This window comes from Dreissena polymorpha, chromosome 2 (assembly GCF_020536995.1).
Source record: "Dreissena polymorpha isolate Duluth1 chromosome 2, UMN_Dpol_1.0, whole genome shotgun sequence".
In the NCBI taxonomy this organism is placed as follows: domain Eukaryota; kingdom Metazoa; phylum Mollusca; class Bivalvia; order Myida; family Dreissenidae; genus Dreissena; species Dreissena polymorpha.
The window spans coordinates 135588870-135594869 of record NC_068356.1 but is presented as its reverse complement, the minus strand read 5'-3'; the positions used below and the strand labels follow the sequence as shown (position 1 = coordinate 135594869).

The following is a 6000-nucleotide window of genomic DNA, read 5'->3' as shown; positions in this document are numbered from 1 at the left end:
GACGTTGAAATCTTGACCAAAGCGTTGCAGGATAATTTACAATAGCCATGAATCTCATATTGAGCATTTGTTGCAAAAAAAATGTATTAAGATTATAAATTATTCATGTTTTTTGTTTTGTTCGTCATGAAATCGGGCACCTCCCGTACTGAACATTTATGATGCCCTTAAATATCCATTATGTGCATCTTTTGGCGATTTAAAAACCTGAAATTTATAAAGAGTTACAAACGCGATACGAATGAATAATTTGGAAAGTTGAATTGATATCGTTATATTTTGTGACATTACGAGGAATGCTTATAAAAAGTATAAAATATGCCATGAACTATATCAGCATGGATGAAGGAGTGGTTAAAGCGCTAGACGTTTACTCCAAGTGTCAGTGGTTCGGGTCCAGGTAAGGATTTTTGTTTTATACTGGAGCTCTTCCGATGTTTACATTTATCAATTTAAAGCATTAAATTACAAACTTCAAACCAGGTCAAAAATCAGTAAACAAGCCCTTTAATAACTACAGATTTATCATATCCGTTTTATGCGGCGGCCACTAAAAAACGGAAACCGTCGCTTGCTGAAACAATACCAACACTATTGTCCTTAATACATGACTCACTGATTCATTGTTCTTTTTCCACGAATGGTGTATTTTTAGTTTGGTTTTGGAATAGTTTGCAGACGGATAAACTGCACGATGCTGAGTGTTTATATCGTTATTCAAAAACGTTTTCCTGCCAACAAGAAGTGTCCATATTGCAAATTACTAGAAGTTGGTATACACATGTGTTAATAAAACGTACTTAACCCACCGCGAACGACAACGAAATGATGGTCAGAACATTTATCATTATACTCAGTTATATGCATGGTTAATTTGTAAATTCACACATTCATTAAAATATATAAGAAATTACTTGACATACACATTTTTACCTTTTTATAAAGTATTCGCTCGAAATGCATTCAAGTAAGAGCTTATAATAATTAATGAATCAAATTAACTAAATTTACTCGCGTCATGCGAAAATTGGTCTTATGCCATATGCGACCAGCGTAGCTTCAGACCTGCCTGCGCATTTGCGCAGTCTGGATAGGCGATACCCAATCCGCTAATGAGACCACGAAACCTTAGGTGACATTATAGCGGACAGCGTAGATCTTGGCCGCCCGTAGTTAAAGCCGATGTTCGCATGTCCGTGAATATAACGAATACCCATATAACATAATCTAAAAACCACCAAGAATTGTCTAATGTCAGATATTGCTGACAGTCAGATCCTCGGACTTGCCTAATTTACAAAAAAGGCGTAAAAAATTTGTTTTTTTCACCAACCCAATTGCACTAACGTCCCTACATGTTTGTGCGAACCACACTCTGATTTTCGGTATTGCATATTCACTAAAATAACTATGGCATAAAAAAACAATCGATCAACTTTACTTAACTGACTTCAAATTGACCAAAACCATATAAATATATTGTTAAATACAGAGTGGGAAGATTTCTGCATGTCATGGCATATTCTTATTAAGGGTAATCAATCGTAAAAGAAAAATTTAGAAAACAAAACTAACGTTTAGTCGACCAACCTACCATCATGTTTGGCTATGTTAGTGAAGCTTTCTTTTTGACTAACTATACGAACACTTTGTACTTATGTGCTCTACAACCCCTAGATAATCTAGCTGTCACCTGCCAACATGTTTTGCTTTAAATTTGTTTGCTTTGTTTTTGGTAATTGTAGGCTTAGGTACTACTTAAAAGTACCCCGGGTACTCTTAAGTATACTACCATGTATCCTCCCGGGTACGGAAAATACGCTAAAAGGCACCCGGCCATACTCCGGCGTACTTTTAAACATATTTCCACACATATTAACACAGCATGGACATTGACCTATTTGTTTAGGTCCCTGGCATGAATATGGTTTTGATTGTCATTTAACATATTATTTAAATGTGACGCGTGATATCTTATCTTAATTACGTTATCTACACATGTGCAGACATGTGGTGTCACGGGCAAACCCATAAACGCTTTTAATACACACTTGGAACATCGCCTCTCATTTAGCGAATTCGTTCGCGCCTTTATCGTTGATGTTGTTTTTTTTTCAAGAGATTTATGCTGCTGTCATTAATAATCCGTAATTAACGAAGAAATAGATCACTTATTTGTTTCGTGTTTTTATTTTTTAATCGTAAATTAAGACCGTATTACGAAAATTTAATAAAGACATACGTTTAGAGAACTCTAGAAAACACAATTGGAACTATTTAAGTTTATTTAAGGCTCATTATTTTCATGTTGAACATTTCAATCGTGAATTAAGATGTTATCAAGAAAATTTAATAAATAATGAAATCAATTAAGTCAATATTGGGAACAGCACAAACAGCGTTTATTTCAGGCAATAAACTTTGATTTAACATGTAAAACGTTATTTAAATAATAATATAAGAAAGTTATAGACAAAAGCTGATATGTCCTTTTCAATAAAAAAGTATTAAATGTCCTGACATCTTACACAGTTTTGCAAACGAATAACTCCGGTCCTTGTTCATTTAAAATCACACAATTCATTTCCGGCTAGATAATTTTTGTATTAGCTTGAGAGCGTTTTTTAAATAAAAGATTGCTAAAAAACACTTTAGTTTAAGACTAAACTAGATACATAATTTTAATTAAAAAAACTATACCTGAAATCTTACAGAGTTTCGCTAATAAATATTTCCGGACCAATTTTAGAATCACAAACTTCATTTCGGCTATAGATGTGTATATTACCTTGACAATGACACTTGCAAGGGAACTATTAATAACGAAATGGTAACTGTTTAGTTCAATAAGAAAGCCATCCTTGTGTTAACTATGATAACGTTGTAATCTGCCTAATTCTTCAGTACCGTTTTCAGTAGCGGGTGACGTAATAGCCAATATGACGGTGGTCAATTTATCGATACTGGGATTGTCTATTGGGGCATATGAACTTCCAACCATCGCAGCGACCTAGATCGGTCAGGGACGTTAAGAATGGACAGGGATAACGTGCACGAATAAATATTGCAGTCGGCTCTTTATGATCGGCGAAAAAACGAAAATAAAAATAATACGTTTTCAGAAATCGCAATAATTTTTTTGGGTCGGGGGGTAAAAAGTGGGTCGGTTGGTAAAGGGCAAACAAACTTAGAAGTAGTAGCAGTAGTAGTAGTAGTAGTAGTAGTAGTAGTAGTAGTAGTAGTAGTAGTAGAAGTAGTAGTAGTAGAAGTAGTAGTAGTAGTAGAAGTAGTAGTAGTAGTAGTAGTAGTAGTAGTAGTAGTAGTAGTAGTAGTAGTAGTAGTAGTAGTCGTCGTAGTCGTAGTAGTAGTAGTAGTAGTCGTAGTCGTCGTAGTAGTAGTAGTAGTCGTAGTAGTCGTAGTCGTAGTCAGTCGTAGTCGTTTGTTGTTGTTGTCGTCGTCGTCGTCGTTGTCGTCGTAGTCGTCGTCGCGTCGTCGTAGTCGTAGTCGTCGTCGTCGTCGTCGTCGTCGTAGTCGTAGTCGTCGTCGTCGTCGTCGTCGTCGTCGTAGTCGTCGTCGTCGTCGTAGTAGTCGTAGTAGTAGTCGTAGTAGTCGTAGTAGTAGTAGTAGTCGTAGTCGTAGTAGTAGTCGTCGTAGTTGCCGTCGTCGTCGTCGTAGTAGTCGTTGTCGTCGCCGTCGTCGTCGTCGTCGTCGTCGTCGTAGTCGTCGTCGTCGTCGTAGTCGTCGTCGTCGTCGTCGTCGTCGTCGTCGTCGTCGTCGTCGTCGTCGTCGTCGTCGTCGTCGTCGTCGTCGTCGTAGTCGTCGTCGTAGTCGTCGTCGTCGTCGTCGTCGTCGTCGTCGTCGTCGTCGTCGTCGTAGTCGTCGTCGTCGTGGTCGTCGCCGTCGTCGTCGTCGTCGTCGTCGTCGTCGTCGTCGTCGTCGTCGTCGTCGTCGCCGTCGCCGTCGCCTTCGTCGTCGTCGTCGTCGTCGTCGTCGTCGTCGTCGTCGTCGTCGTCGTCGTCTCGTCGTCGTCGTCGTCGTCGTCGTCGTCGTCGTCGTAGTCCGTCGTCGTCGTCGTAGTCGTCGTCGTCGTCGTTAGTAGTCGCCGTCGTCGTCGGAGTCGTAGTCGTCGTCGTCGTCGCCGTCGTCGTCGTCGTAGTAGTCGTAGTCGTCGTCGTCGTAGTCGTTGTTGTCGTCGTCGTCGTAGTCGTCGTCGTCGTCGTAGTCGTCGTCGTCGTCGTCGTCGTCGTCGTCGTAGTAGTCGTCGTCGTCGTCGTAGTAGTCGTAGTCGTAGTAGTAGTAGTAGTAGTAGTAGTAGTAGTCGTAGTAGTAGTAGTAGTCAATACCGTATGAGTCCCTGCATACATGTATATTGATGGTTTTCCGTCGGTAAGTATTCATAGCTTAATGTAGTTTAATTCTGTTCCTTGATGTTTACTGTCATGTGATTATGTTTGTATGCGCTAACCGGACGTCGGTTTTCAGGATAGTATCTATTTTTGTTCAAATAAACTTTCGTGATTATGTAACGAGTTCTTTTTTTTACAGACACAATTTATGTATTCAAGGTTCGATTACATCATTTTACTACGAACGCAGAACGTTTCAACACACTGAGATGTGTTCTACAATCAGAAGTGAACTTACGACCTGAATAGTTATACAATGTATAACATTATTACACTTGCTTGTCGCCCATAAGTGTAATAACGACCTGAAATGTTTTTCTTGGTTGAAAATTGCGTATCATAAAGAAATAAACACCCATTTTTGAGATATATAATTTTTATATTATGGAATGTACATGTTGTAATGCGACCAACGAATGAGAAACCAAACTTGTTAAAGATTTGGTACACTTTTTGAGGGATTACAAGAATGATCAGTAAGAGCATTTTTCTGTTAGAGTGTATTTAATTGTTATCTTGGTTTGCACTGAGACTGATTAATAACTCCCTAAAATGTTAATGATTTCATACATATTTGATGGACTTCTTTGACATGTATCAGTCTATAGAACTATGAACATATTTGTTCATTATGTTATGGGTGCGCAATCAACTATTTCACTAAAAAGGAGACTCCTTTACGAACTATATTAAATTTTACGCCTCGAAGTTTGCTATGCCTTATTACATGATACACTCGCTTGCCGTCCTAAAGTGTAATAATGCCCTGAAGTGTATTACACGTTTACTTGCTTGACGATTGCATATCATCAAACGCACAACAAACTTTTTTGAAAAATATATTATTACATATGAAAAGGCATCTATATGACTAAAGATAAAAACTATTTTACCGACTTCTTGTGATTATTACGGGTTCAAAGTGTAATTAATTGTATTACAGTATAAAACTTGCTTGCCGCCCCGACGTGTAATAACACTATGCAGTGTATAGAACATGTGTTTATGTTGTCAATTGCATATCATACTTAACAAACATTCTTAAGAAAAATCGTACGTACGGATATATAAATTGGATAGTGCGAATTGCTTGCCGCCCCGAAGTATAATAATCAACCAAGACCAAACAGGGTCTTAGCAAATGCAGGTCGTTATAACACTTCAGGGTGACAATGAAATGTTTTCATGTTATACAGTTTAATACACTTTCGGGTCGTGCGATTTGCAGCATCTGGGTAGTAAAGAATCCATACAAAGTAAAATATTTATAGTTATATAGATTTAAAAAAATATTTATAAAAAAAAGCTTCTAATTGAATACGTCACTAAACTCACGAAAAATTGAACGAATTTTTAATTATAGCGGCAATTTGCAGCTATATATTTGTTATGAAATATTTCAAATTTTGGTTGTTGTCTTAGGTTGTAGACGGGAAGCCGGAGTACCCAGAGGAAACCCCACCTATACGGTTTGGTGACCACCGGTCAAACTAACATTAGTCCTTGTTTGAGGATTAAACCCTTTTCACCGAAGGTGAGAAGAGCGTTCACCAACTACTGCGATAACAGGGCATCTTTTTGCAGGTTGCGCTTG

The 6000-nt window shown here is 38.2% G+C and overlaps 1 pseudogene; it reads left to right on the top strand.

Annotated features, from left to right (window-relative positions):
* Positions 1–338: 338 nt before the first annotated feature.
* Positions 339–6000, top strand: part of LOC127870098 (uncharacterized) — a 35594-nt pseudogene continuing 29932 nt past the window's right edge.